Genomic DNA, 15,299 nt, shown 5'->3' on the forward strand with positions numbered 1-15,299 from the left:
TTTCTATGAACTGTCAGTCAGACTCTTTGTCCAATGTGTTGGTAGACACCGGATCTTCCTTGAATGTGATGCCAAAGACGACTCTTGCTCGCTTATCTTACCAAGGAATGCCTATGAAGTTCAGTGGTGTAGTTGTCAAAGCATTTGATGGATCGCGAAAATCGGTTATTGGCAAAGTCAACCTTCCCATGACAATTGGTCCACATACATTTCAAATCACCTTCCAGGTCATGGACATACAAGCTGCTTATAGCTGTCTGTTAGGACGACCATGGATCCATGAAGCAGGGGCAGTAACTTCTACGCTCCATCAAAAGTTAAAGTTTGTAACAAATGGAAAATTGGTAACAATAAGTGGAGAATAAGCCTTGATGGTGAGCCATTTATCCAATTTCTCTTTCATTGGTGCTGATGATGTGGAAGGAACTCAGTTCCAAGGTCTCTCTTTAGAAGACGAATCTTCCAAAAAGAAAGCATCGATCTCTTCTTACAAAGAGGCGGTAAAAGTAGTAAAAGATGGAGCTACCACTGGCTGGGGGCAAGTTGTGATCCCGACCAAGAATGAAACTAGATCAGGTCTTGGATGTTCACCAACATTCTCAAACTGCACCAAGAAAGATGAAACCCTTCGTCCGATCAAAGAGACATTCATTAGTGGAGGATTCCTTAATCCAATTCCTCAAGAGGTTAATGTCCTTATCGAAGAATGCATCGAAGAAGGTTTACCCGATACTGAAGAAGAATGGAAGTGTTATCTCAATGACTCGGGATACATATCTCAGGAAGAACCATATCCTCCGTCACAGAAATCCAAAGGCAAAGAAACTAAGCCTATTCCTGCAGAAATCTGGGACACCTTGGGACAACCAAGTGGGAAATTTGATTATATGGTGAAATATACTGCACCTGAAAGTTACAAGATTGCGATTGAGGACATCCAACCAACTGGATGGGGAGATTCCTTTGAATATGATAGTCAACCAGAAGAGGTTTATCAGCCCTGTCAATTTTCTCAGCAGCCTAAAATTACTGGAGATTTCGGATTCAATGCATCTGCCAAGATTAACAATCCTGAAGATGGTTATTATCACATAAATGCCATTTTTGAAGATGAAGGGGAAGATGGTCCCGCAGTTGACTCAGAAAGTGTCGCTGACAATGAGTCTCTTCATCCTGAAGACTGGGAAATACATCCTGAAAATTCTGAAGATTGTGACTCGTCTTATGCTCTTCAAGAAGTAGAAGAAGACCGTTTCAACTCTACAAAGAACAAGGTTGACAAACCAGGACCTTCAAATCCTGCTCGACCAGCGGTCAATGTCATTACTGAAGATAATTCTGGGGAGAATTTTCCTGAATACATAATGCACAGAGGAGTTCGTTGCTACTGGAAGGTTGTCGACGTTCCGAATGTTGTTCGCCGCTCAAAGTAATCACCTCGTTGTTATTTTGACCTCCTGCCTTGCCCAAAGCAGAGAGATGTTTTATAGGGCTTTGCTTTTAAATATTCCGCCCAAATAACTTTGTGTATAGGGCTTTGTTTTAAAAGTTTCCCTCTTTGTCCTGCCCAAGGCAAATGAGTTTGTGTTTAGGGCTTTGTTTAAAAAATGAATCATAAATAAAGTGTCATTTTGAATTCCCTACATTATATGTTTTATTTTTGCTTTTTCTGGAAATGGTAATCCTAAAAAATAAATAAAAAAATAAAAACTTTTTCAAAAAAAATCTGCATACACTCTTGCATTCATAAATTTTCTGAAATAAATATAAATCACATGTGCAGATTTACTATTGATAAACCCATTGAATGCAATAACCCTATGCCCTCTCCCAACTTTGAGTTTCCTGTGTTCGAAGCCGAAGAAGAGGAAGAAGAGGAGATCCCGGACGAGATCTCTCGATTACTTAAGCACGAGGAAAGAACCATTCTGCCTCACAAAGAGCCTTTAGAAAAGATCAACTTGGGTTCTGAAGAAGACAAAAAAGAAGTGACCATTGGATCGCTGCTTGATACTGATATCAAGAGTAAGTTGACAGACCTTCTCAAAGAATATGTTGACGTGTTTGCCTGGTCCTACCAAGACATGCCTGGGTTGGATACCAATATTGTTCAGCATTACTTGCCATTGAAGCCAGAATGTCCGCCAGTTAAGCAGAAATTGCGAAGGACTCACCCTGATATGGCTAACAAGATCAAAATGGAAGTTCAAAAGCAGCTCGACGCAGGTTTTCTTGTCACCTCTGAGTATCCTCAATGGTTGGCTAACATAGTGCCAGTTCCGAAGAAAGATGGCAAAGTCAGAATGTGTGTTGACTACCGTGACTTGAACAAGGCCAGTCCAAAAGATGACTTTCCATTACCACATATCGACATGCTGGTTGATAACACCGCTAAGTTCAACGTCTTTTCCTTCATGGACGGGTTCTCCGGTTATAATCAGATCAAGATGGCTCCTGAAGACATGGAGAAGACATCTTTCATCACCCCATGGGGTACCTTTTGCTACAAAGTGATGCCGTTTGGATTGAAGAATGCAGGCGCAACTTAACAAAGGGCAATGACTACTCTCTTTCATGACATGATGCATAAAGAAATTGAAGTTTATGTAGACGACATGATAGCCAAGTCCAGCACAGAAGAAGAACATATTGAATACCTTTTGAAGTTGTTTCAAAGATTAAGGAAATACCAGCTTCGCTTGAGTCCTAACAAATGTACTTTTGGGGTTAGATCTGGAAAACTCTTGGGTTTCATTGTCAGCCAAAGAGGTATTGAAGTAGATCCCGACAAAGTCAGAGCTATTCAAGAGATGCCTGCACCAAAGACTGAAAAACAAGTAAGAGGATTTCTCGGACGATTGAACTATATCTCCAGATTTATCTCTCAAATGACTGCTACTTGTGGGCCAATTTTCAAGCTTCTCCGCAAAGATCAAGGGGTTGTATGGACTGAAGATTGCCAGAAAGCGTTCGACAGTATTAAAGAGTACCTGTTAGAACCACCAATATTGATTCCTCCAGTTGAAGGAAGACCATTAATCATGTACCTTACTGTGTTGGAAGAATCCATGGGTTGTATGCTTGGACAACAAGATGAAACCGGTAAGAAGGAGCATGCCATCTATTACTTGAGTAAGAAATTCACAGATTGTGAGTCTCGTTACTCCATGCTCGAAAAAACATGTTGTGCTTTGGCCTGGGCTTCAAAACGTCTCCGCCAGTACATGATCAACAATACTACTTGGTTAATCTCCAAAATGGATCCGATCAAGTACGTCTTTGAAAAGCCTGCCTTAACAGGAAGGATTGCCCGATGGCAAATGCTGTTATCCGAATATGACATTGAGTACCGTGCCCAAAAAGCGGTCAAAGGAAGCATCCTCGCCGATCATTTGGCGCATCAACCAATTAATGAATATCAATCTCTCAAGTTTGACTTTCCTGATGAAGATGTCTTGTACTTGAAGATGAAAGATTGTGACGAACCGTTACCTGAAGAAGGTCCCGAGCCTGGATCAAGATGGGGTCTAATATTTGATGGAGCAGTAAACGCTTTTGGCAATGGAATTGGGGCAATCATCATCACTCCCAAGGGTACTCATATCCCATTCTCCGCCAGATTGCTATTTGATTGTACCAACAACATCGCAGAATATGAAGCTTGTATCATGGGTCTCGAAGAAGCCATTGACTTAAGGATCAAAATCCTAGACATATATGGAGATTCAGCCCTTGTGATCAACCAAATCAAAGACAAGTGGGAAACTTATCACCCTGGCTTGATTCCTTACAGAGATTATGCAAGACGTCTGTTGACTTTCTTCAACAAGGTTGAATTGCATCATATACCTCGAGATCAGAATCGAATGGCAGACGCTTTAGCTACTCTATCTTCCATGTTCAAAGTCAATCACTGGAATGATATGCCTACAGTCAGAATCACGCGCCTTGAAAGGCCCGCCTATGTGTTTGCAGCTGAAGCAGTCATCGATGATAAACCGTGGTTTCACGATATCAAGCGCTTCCTTCAAACTCAAGAGTACCCGTTTGGGGCATCAAACAAAGATAAGAAAACTCTAAGGAGACTTTCTGGCAGTTTCTTCCTGAACGGAGATGTGCTATACAAAAGAAATTTCGACATGGTTTTGCTCAGATGCGTGGACAGACACGAAGCAGACATGTTAATGCATGAAGTGCATGAAGGGTCCTTTGGAACTCATTCAAATGGGCATGCAATGTCCAAAAAGATCTTAAGGGCAGGATACTATTGGTTGACAATGGAATCTGACTGTTACAAACACGTGAAGAGATGTCACAAGTGCCAGATCTACGCAGATAAGATCCATGTGCCGCCGACTCTACTCAACGTTCTCTCATCTCCATGGCCTTTCTCCATGTGGGGTATCGACATGATTGGAATGATCGAACCGAAAGCTTCAAACGGTCATCGTTTCATCTTAGTGGCAATTGATTACTTCACCAAATGGGTCGAAGCAGCATCTTATGCCAATGTTACAAGACAAGTGGTTGTGAGGTTTATCAAGAATAACATCATTTGCCGATATGGTATTCCCAGCAAGATCATTACTGACAATGGTTCAAACTTGAACAACAAAATGATGAAAGAATTGTGTGAGGAATTCAAGATTGAGCATCATAGCTCTTCTCCTTACAGACCAAAAATGAACGGCGCCGTCGAAGCCGCCAACAAGAACATTAAGAAGATTGTCCAAAAAATGGTCGTCACTTACAAAGACTGGCATGAAATGCTGCCATTTGCTTTACACGTGTACCGTACTTCAGTGCGTACTTCAACAGGGGCAACTCCCTTTTCTCTAGTATACGGCATGGAAGCTGTGCTCCCCGTAGAAGTTGAAATCCCATCAATGAGAGTCCTCATGGAGACCAAGTTATCAGAGGCTGAATGGTGTCAAAGCAGATACGATCAGTTGAACTTAATCAAAGAAAAACGTATGACTGCTCTATGCCATGGACAGTTGTACCAAGCAAGGATGAAACACGCCTTCAACAAAAAGGTTCGACCTCGTGAATTTCAAGAAGGCGACCTCGTGCTTAAAAAGATCTTGTCTTTTCAACCAGATTCTAGGGGCAAATGGTCTCCTAATTACGAAGGCCCGTATGTTGTCAAAAGAACATTTTCTGGCGGCGCCATGAGTCTTACAACCATGGATGGTGATGAACTCCCACATCCTGTGAATGCTGATGCAGTCAAGAAATACTTTGTCTAAAAAAAAATACAAAAGAACAGCTCGGTAAGTCGAAAACCCGCAAAGGGCGACTTAGGCAAAAATGAGCGTCTCGGTGGACTGAAAACCTGAAAGGGCGGTCCAGGCAAAAATTAGAGACAAAAAAACAGAAAAAAATCATCCTGGTAGATTGAAAACCTGAAAGGGCAATCTAGGCAAAAATTAGGGATTTATGACAAAGTAACTGCATCAGTCTGCACTTCGTCACCTGAGGAGTCTGTACTTCATCAAAGGATCTTCAAACAAATCATTGCCAATCTGAAGCAACAAGCACAGTTGGAACTCAAAGTTGTTGGGGGGAATAGTGGTTATTGCTTTCAATGTAGCCTTTTCCGCATAATTACCATTTCCAACTTTTGTAAATACTCCATGGAATCACGCCTTTAGCTGATTTCCATCCTATTAAATAAATTTGAGCCTTGTGCCCACTTGTTTGCAATCTTTAATTTCTTTCAGTTTCAAAATGACGCTTTAATTGTGTTATTCACTTTTGAAACAAAAAAAAGAAAAAAAAAGTTTTAAATGAATTTACTTCACTTTTCTTTTTCAAAATAAAAGCGAAATTTTCCTTTGAGTTGTGAACAACGGAAGGAACATCAGCAGTCGTCTCCATAGGATGAACACAAGGATTCTCCCTGAAAAATTGTTGAGACAACGGTATTCTTGTCCCAGAAAAGAATTCTTGAAGCAATTACCCCTCGAGGTAAAGAAGCTCTTCTATCCCCAGTGAAGAAGCTCTTCTATCCCCAGTGAAGAAGGTCTTTTATCCCTAGTGAAGAAGGATCTTTTATCCCCAGTGACGAAGATTTTCCATCTCCAGTGAAGAGGTTCTTCCATCTCAATGAGAAAAGATGTTTATCTTCCCCAAAGAAGTCTAAAACATGCGACACCATTCATCACCTGTGTTATCTACACCGTGTTGAAAAACATTTGCCAAGTATCTGGTTGTATTGCGACGTCGGTCCTTCTCCAGTATATACTTCTTTGTCTGTCAGTATTGTCAGTATGCATGCTACATTCATGACATTCATCATTCATACATATTTGCATCATTTATGCATTCTTGCATTTTTCAATACTTACTTGTTTTAGGATATATTTATCCTCAAAAAAAAAAAAAAAAAAAAAAAAAAAAAGAAAGAAGAAAAAAAAAAGGAAAAAAAGAAGAAAGAAAAGAAAAAAAAGAAACAAGTATGGGCGTGTCATCTCTCCAGTAGGTTGTCACCCATAAGCAGAAATAACATCCTTTCTTTCTCCAGTTCCCCACTGAGATCATTCCTCGTGGAAGAAGGTTGCTTTAGTTTCTCCTCTCAAAACGAAGGAGAAAATACCCATTCGAGTTCATTCCTCATTGGGTACAAAGTGTTGTTTGATTGTTTCTTTCCAATTCATTCTTGGTTAGAACTTTGTCTTTACCAAAAATTCAAATTACGATTCCTCAAATAGAGTCGTGAAAAACAGACAATAAGCAATAGCCTCATCATCCGAGCAGCTTATTTCTCTTTCAAAAATTTCCTCTCAAGGAAATCAATCATGAAGATCATTTGACGATCAGGGCCTTATTACTGTTCACAAGGCTGAATAACCAGTAATTTCCCTAACAAAGTCTCCAGAATCATTTTATCACTCGGCTGATAGTTGATCATGTCTTCAAAACCACTATCACGAGGCTGGTAGTCGGTAATCCTTTTGTTCTGGTTATATTATTCAACATGTCTATCACAAGGCTGATAGTCGGTAATATTAACCAAACCTTTGAAACTCTTTTTACCTTGTCAAGTCTATCACCATGCTGATAGTCGGTAATATAGTTTCATACCTTTCACCTTCGCATTATTAAACAAGTCTATCCCCATGCTGATAGTCGATAATGTCGATAGGTAAGCTTTTCTTACAAAGCTATCATTCTCCGGTGAAGCATACACTTGTTTTCCCGATAAAACAGATTCTCTTCCTAAAACAGATTGAGGCATCCTTCCCAATCTCTTGTACCCAGTGGAGTCAGTTTTGATATCCCTCGGTAAAGATATCCTTGCATCATTCGCAGTTTTGGTATCTTAGGTCCAAAATTCGCGTCTTCTAATATTTAAGTCTCTTCCACCCTATCAAAACGAAGATTTTCAATCTTCATGTCTCAGGTTGAAGAAACTTAAATAGGGGCATCTGTCATACCCCAATTTTTGACCTAAGATACCACCTCATATCATTGCATATGCATCATTTGCATCTCTAACAAAATTGCATAGCTTGTGTTTGCTACTTGTGACTCAGCAGGATTTAATCAGGAAATCACTCATCAGTACAAGTAACAACCAATTAGGGTTTTGTTCTCCCTTCATCTCAAATGAATCATCTTCATCAATAATCAACATTTGGTCCTCAGAGATTCATTTCAACAAGCTCAACAGCTTTGAATCGACTGAATTAGGGTTTTGACTGAAGATAGCATACTCCTGACTTTTGCTCAGGATGTGACCCAATGACTTGGGACATGACCTCAAGACCCCAAGTACATCATTTTGACCTAATCCATTGGCTCATAACATCTCCTACACAAAGATTGATCAGACAAATCCTCAGATCAGAGTTTTGAACTATCAGGGACCAAAATCAGGGATCACATTTGGGAAACCCTAAAAACCCCCAGGAAGTCAATCAAAGGTTTCAATCATCCTCAAATAATCCCTATGACAATATCCCATGGAAATTGCATCTCAATTCAAGGTCCACAGTCATCAATTTCATCAGGTCGACAATTAGGGTTTTGACCTAATTCACTGAATAACTGACTTTTTAATCAGGACATGGTGCCACAACTCAAACTATGATTCAATATCCTCTAATGCCTCAATATAATCCATTCATACCATTCATATGGTGAGGATAGTCTGTTTCATTTGAAATCTCCAGAAATGCGATTCGTCTGAAAAAGTTAACTGTACAAGAACACCTTTGACTTTTGGGAATTTTGGTCAACCATAACTTTTGAAGTTGAAAATCATCAATATATGATATATGAAGTCATTTGATCAAGAAAAATCAAGAAAATCAATCAAGAATCAAAAAGTCAAAAGTTTGACTTTCCATACTTAGAAAAATTTCTAAGTGTTTTTCATGGGTTTTTCCAAACTTTGAAAGGGAATTTCTCAAAATTTCACCTACAAACTGAAAAAAACTTCCAACATGAAAGTTGTAGATTTTGATCCAATAAACAACTTTGACACATATAAATTTTTTCCATAAGATCAACCATTTGAGAGATATGGAGCTTCAAAGTTGGTACTTTTTGAAAACTTCACTTAAAACTTCATTTTCTTCAAAGTTCATGGAACTTTTTCACCCATTTCCTTAAGAGACTTGAGGAAACTTTCAACTAGGCTTTTGAAGTGTGTAATATGAGCTTTCCAAAATGTCAAAGAGCATGAAAAAATATGGAGTGTAGGTATGGTTTTGAATTATGCATTTAGTGATCATTTTCACTTGAATTTTCACCATTTTTCACTAAGTTTCAAGACTACATGACCTATAATCCAAGCAATGATGCAAAGAGGCAATAATTGAAGAGATATTTTCTGATATGAGATCAGAATGGAAGAGGATAAGAAGCTTGGGATTTAACCATGGTTTAGTAACTTTTAACCATGTGCATTAAATGTAAAGATTCCATTTTATCTTCAAATGCCAAATCACCAATTCTTGATCAACTTGCAAAGCTTTGTATTCAGAAACCTTGGCCTATAAATAGAGGTCCAAACTTCATTACAAATCACACCAAAACCTCACAATTATAGGTTTTCTCTCTTCTTTCTTGAATTACAAGTCATGTGTTTCAAAGTGAGGTAGAAAACTCAACCTCCATCTCTTGCAAGTTCTGACCAAAGTGATGCTTCCCACAAACCATAAACATCATATATGATGTGTTTGAACCATCCATACACCCCAAAAACACCTAAAACTCAAAATCACTACCTCACTTTCCAAATATGCATAACATGAGACTTATCATGCCAATTTTCATTTAAGCTCATTTCTGACCAAGTTAATCATCCAAACACCATCCATGTACCAAATATGAACTATCCCAATCATCATCCATGATCTGAAACATCAAAATCATCAAATTTGATCCTCACACCATAGCTCTGCAGATCGGGTTCCATGAACTGGCTCAAATGAATTCAAATTGTTCCAAGCATTCAAACATGTTCCATAAGGTCCATTGATGCTGTCCAGACCAAGAAACAACAACTGGAACTTCTCATTTGCAGAATTCGATTCTCACTTTTGCCGTTTTTGAAGGTAAGCTACTTGAACTTCAAACTCTATGAATCATGCATCATGAATGAAATATGAACATACCATCTCATTTCTGCACACATGAGGATCATTAACCCTCAATCAATTGCTATTTATCTTGCACATACACGATTTCATGATCAATCTCAGAATTAGGGTTCTTCGTGTTCATCAGAGAATTAATCATCTTAGAGCAAAAATAAATGAAATTAAAGGTCATCATCATGTTCCTCGTCCAAAACCGAGTGAGATAGACCCTTTGATCGATCAAAACAACACAGTTTTGAAGAATTTTGAAAATCAGTTAGGGTTGTGTTCTTGGCGCGTTTTTTTGTTCAGAAAATTCAAATTGTTGTTTTAAAATATATTAAACTGGAAGCGTATGTATTACAAGCCACAAGCGTGGCTCAGTTGGCAAGTGTTTTGGCTGGTGAGAGAGAGGGCGTGAGTTCAAGCCCTATTGGAGACAAAACCAATTTTTTTGCAACCTATTTTCTTTCATTTTTTAACAAACTTTAACCATTCATTTAACCAATCAAAATTCATTATTTTCACTTCATTTTTTTTACACTCTTTATTTAATATACATATTTTGACAATATTAAAAAAAAATCACAAAAAAAGATTCATTTGATATATTTTTAATTAGGTTTAAAATGATACATTTTTAAGTATTTTTAAATACTTTAAATATTGTTTTTTTCATTTGATTTTCAAACTTAATCATTTGTAAATATTTTTTGAGCAAACCCTAATCATCTAAGTGTTAATTAAGGATAATTTTTTTGTTCATCTTGATTAATTTGACTCCTTTCAAAATTCAAATCGTTTTAAAACGAGCGATCGCGTCTCTTTTCAAAAACGATAAACCATTTCTTCTTTTGAAACTATTGATTAAATCTTTTAATTGATCAATTGATTTTCAAAACGATGTGGGGCCTCTCGAATATTAGAGAGTATAAGACCCACTCTTTTTTTCTTTTATACAGTTTTTCTTTATACAGAAAACTCTTTCAAAACAAAAACTTTCAAACGGTTTTTCAAACCTCGCGTCTGTAAATAAAACAATCAACCATGTTTTATAAAAATACCATGGGCCTCCATGTAGGTATAAGCCCCAAGCCCTTTTGTACATACCCACTCCAGTACATGAAATTAGGTATTTCATTGTACGCCTTTTGTACATATCTCAATCTGTTTTTTTAACTTTGAATAACAAACCAAAAATGAAGGTTTCTTTAAATCTTCCCAAAAATACCATGGGCCTCCATGTAGGTATAAGTCCCAAGCCCTTTTGTAAATACCTGTTTACATAGCTTTGAATAAATTCAAGTGGACCTCTCCCCGAGTGTGAGTCCCGAGCCCTGTGTATACAAATGGATCATGCTTACAGGTATATTTCCTTCATAAACTCCATTATATACACACACTTTGTCATATATGTACTTGTTCATACTTGTTCATATCTGTTCATATAACTGTTCATATTTGTTCATGTACTTGTGCATATTTGTTCGTACTTGTTCATACTTGTGATTGTGTTATATGCTCATTCAACTTAGTACAACACTAGGTTCCCCATAGCCTCCTATTGGGCTTCGTGCAAAGAATCTCCACTAGTTTAGGTTAGGACATAGAGTATGGTTTCCCGGTGAAATCGCTCTAAGAGCTCAAACCAACTATACCATGCCTCCCCTTGGGCTTTGTACAAACGAGTGACCCTCCCATAGCCTCCTCTTGGGCTTACAATGCAAGGACCCTGGATTGTCCCTCCCATAGCCTCCTCTTGGGCTTACAATGCAAGGACCCTCGGATAGCCTCCTCTTGGGCTTCGTACAAGGACCCACGGGCTTCTTATAAGTATCCCCCAATATCCAAATCCAAATACCCTAGGAGATTAGACATTTTTCATCTCTATGCTAGGAGTATCTCTTATATATCATCACAAACAATCAATCAATCAAACTTTTTTGCCACAAGTCTGGCTAATCAATCAAACTTTTTGCCACAAGTCTGGCTAATCAAATCAAACTGTTTTACCACCATACTGGATGATTAATCAAAGTTTTTGTCACAAGGCTGACTTCATTGAAACTTTTGCCACGAGGCTGGCTGATTAATCAAAACTTTTTGTCACAAGGCTGACTTCATTGAAAGTTTTTGCCACAAGGCTGGTTAAACAAACAAAAATCAAACAGATGTATGTGATGATATAGATTAGATACATCTAGCATTTAGACGACATTTGTCTATTTTCCTTTGCTTCCACTAGCATAAGTGGGAACTACGATTGCTCTGACTTTCTCAACATCCCTTTGAGAATACGTAGGCACAAGGTCGATCCTTGGCGAGCAAAACAAAACACAAAAAAACCATTCAAACCTTAGCACCCGTAGACCCCGAGCTACAGATGCTCTGATTCCCTCTAGGGGATATGTATGCAGAGGATCGCGATGATCTTTGCGAGCATAATCAAACAAACACCTTAGGTCCCACCTATTTCACAAGAACCTCTCAATAATATGGAATGAAAAACAAAGCAAAGAAACCTATAGAGTACTATAGATACGTTGGGTGCTAATACCTTCCCTTCGTATAACCAACCCTCTTACCCAAAGATCTCTCCCCCCACTTTTAGGTTATTGCAGCTTTTTCCCTTTTCCTTCTTTGGAAATAATAAAAAGTTTGGTCGGTACAAAAGAAAAATCATTTTTTATGAGCACTCGAGCCCAAAGAAGGCATCAGGTGTCTCATCCCACAAAAAAGAGGAACAAAACGGTTTTTCGCCCGCGACATATATGTAAGGGTTTTCTTTTGAGACAAACGATTGTTATGTACTGATCGAGAGATAATTTTGCTTATATATAAATAAGTATCACCTTTCACCATGCTTGGTAAGACGAACTGTGATGAAATGCTTGAACTTTACACCAGTGTTGACTAGAAGAATAGTGTTGATATACAAGGTCAAGCCCATTTCGTAACGATAAATGAAAAATTGTTGGAGATAGGATTCAAACCTTGTCACTCTTAGTACATTTCACTATAGTTTTTTTTAAATTTTACCGTAATGAAATGTCTTTTAGTAAATACAAAAAAAATTGCCAAAAAATGATTTATTACCACGGTTAACATGAAGGTCATCATAATATTGTTACGAAACGTCTATTTTGTATTAGTGTGTTATTTAAGTATTGGATTGAGGGTCAAATTCAGCTGGGAAAGCGTCTTTAGGTATATAAGGACATTGATCTCCCTGATAAGGTTTAGTACCAGAAGGCCTGACTGGTAAAGTTTATTCGCAACCTAGGATATTTTGGTGGAGGTATTCTCGTGGAGGAGTTCAAAAGGAGACGCTTATAACGCCTTAATGACGCCTGATTGCTGATAGGAGTCCATTCTCGGAATGAAAGAATTACCATCTCTTGGAAGTTATAGAACTTTTAGGATTTTTTTATTCGCTTATCTTTAGCGTATTTGCTTTACCCATGATTGTATACAGATTACATGGATAATGAAGCGCATCTCTAGCTTATAAGGAAAGGAGTACGACCGATTGGGAGAAGTATTGTTGCGGAAGTTTTTTCGACTTTACCAAATAACTCGGGTATGATACTTGCCCCTACTGTTAGGATGCAACACTCGCTCTATCAGAGGTTGCTGACCTACTGCTTTAGACAAGGAATGCTCTTATTTGGATATACTTTTCGGGCCTATTTTGAAGAAAGAATAGGCTACCCTGGCTCAATATACCTGGCATGCCTCGACATCTTTGCTCCTTGGTGGATCCGGTGACTGGAAAGGTTTTGGTTTGACTGACACCGTGCTGAGAAGAAATGACTCGAGTAGAACATTTGCAATCTGAATCTTCAATGAGATAGATACTTGTATGAAGTAGAGAAAGCTTCTACCTCTCTCGCTAGGGCGAAGAATGCTTTAATTCCCCTGAATCTCGCTGGTTATATCTCAGACTAGGTGACTTATCTGGTGAAGATCATGGTGATGAAAGACCGATCAATGGCTTCTGTTGGAGTCCGTTTAGCATCTGCTCAAAGAGAATTAAAGTCCTTGCATCTTAAGAATGCTTTGCCGACCTAGTAGTTGGCTGATTATAGAGTGTTACCCTTGAGGCAGTTTCGCAGTTGTTTGAAAATTCTTTGTAGTAAGTGTATATTTTCCACCACCCTTACACACAATACAAGGAGAAAATTCGGCCGAATTAAATGGTCAAAGATGGGAGAATTGTCACTTTGCAGTAGATCTATTGGGGTTCTCTTTTTTACAATGTAATGTTTGTATAATAATACCCTATAGCAGAAACACATGTGTGTGTACGTGTGTATATATATATATATATATATATATATATATAGAGAGAGAGAGAGAGAGATAGAGAGAGAGGGAATGAAATACTTTATTCCATGTTTATATAACTATTCGAGGCGTGTTTGTAAGATCGGGAGTGCACCACTCATGATCTTTACGAACTTACGATTTCTTCTGTCGAATTTAATTATACATCACTAGGGCCAACTCCAACCTAAGATCAGTTCCCCTTCCCTCCACCAAATGAAAATTTGGTTAGAGGTAGACATGTGCCCAACCCATGACGACATCCAGAGTGGTTAGATATCAGATGGGGGTGGGTCGTGATAGCTTGTGGGGAATTGATTGTTGTAGTCAAACATACAAAGTATGTCCCACAACATCTTGGCTTTAGATGGGGAATTAATTGCTTTAGTCGAACGTGTAAAGCGTCTTAGACAACACCTCTAACTTTATGTGGAAATTGGTTTGTTTTAGTCAAACGTGCAAAGCGTCTCTAACAACACCCTTGACTTTAGGTGGGAAATTGATTGTTGTGGTTGAACGTGCAAAGTGTCTTCGACAACACCATTGACTTAATTAGTGTATCGGCCGTCGAAATCTTTGATTGTACTTTGGATTTCATGTCCTTATACATATTCATAAAGAAAAAAAATATTTCACATAACATCACTTTATTAACTATTGCTATATATATATATATATATATATATATATATATATATATAACTGATATAGGTATATCATTTAATATGTTTAAAGAATAGGAAACATAACCAGGCAGGCCAATCATCGTTTATTCATTTGTTCTCTTTAGCCGGTTCAGCCACTTTTTAGAGGACGAATACCCATCCAACTGAGTTTTCCGGTGAGGGAAGCAAAATTGATCTCCTTGGCTATGTCTTCTCCCTGGTCTTTTTGGAGATCCTTGTTTATTCCCTTTGACCCCTCTAGGTAAGCACTGATGGTGGCCAGTTCTCTCTGCAAGTTGTGATATTTAAGCTTGAGATGCACCAACGAGGCAACATCATCCAATGTGGCTGCAAAGGGTAGTCATAGGATGCACTTGTATACATTCATGCAAGAAACAATAATCAATTGATAATTTACCACTCTGATGTCGTTTCCATAACCTACATAAATAATCAGCTCCATGTATCCCCAGGGACGGGTAGCGGTTTTGTTGAATGCCTTGAGATCAGAGCCTTTGTATGATAACAAACTACTTCAGTCTAACCTTATCTTCTTGAACAACTCTTCGTCGAATTGCCCAACCGTAGTGATGATTACAAGGGGCCATGATCAGATGTTTGCGAGTCTTTATCTCAAAAGCAGTTTAAAGAAAACAAACGCCCATGGTGAAGAAAGCATATTCATAAAAAAGAATGGAAGAATAAACATGATCCATCC

The sequence above is a fragment of the Vicia villosa genome, linkage group LG2 (assembly GCF_029867415.1).
Source record: "Vicia villosa cultivar HV-30 ecotype Madison, WI linkage group LG2, Vvil1.0, whole genome shotgun sequence".
Classification (NCBI taxonomy): domain Eukaryota; kingdom Viridiplantae; phylum Streptophyta; class Magnoliopsida; order Fabales; family Fabaceae; genus Vicia; species Vicia villosa.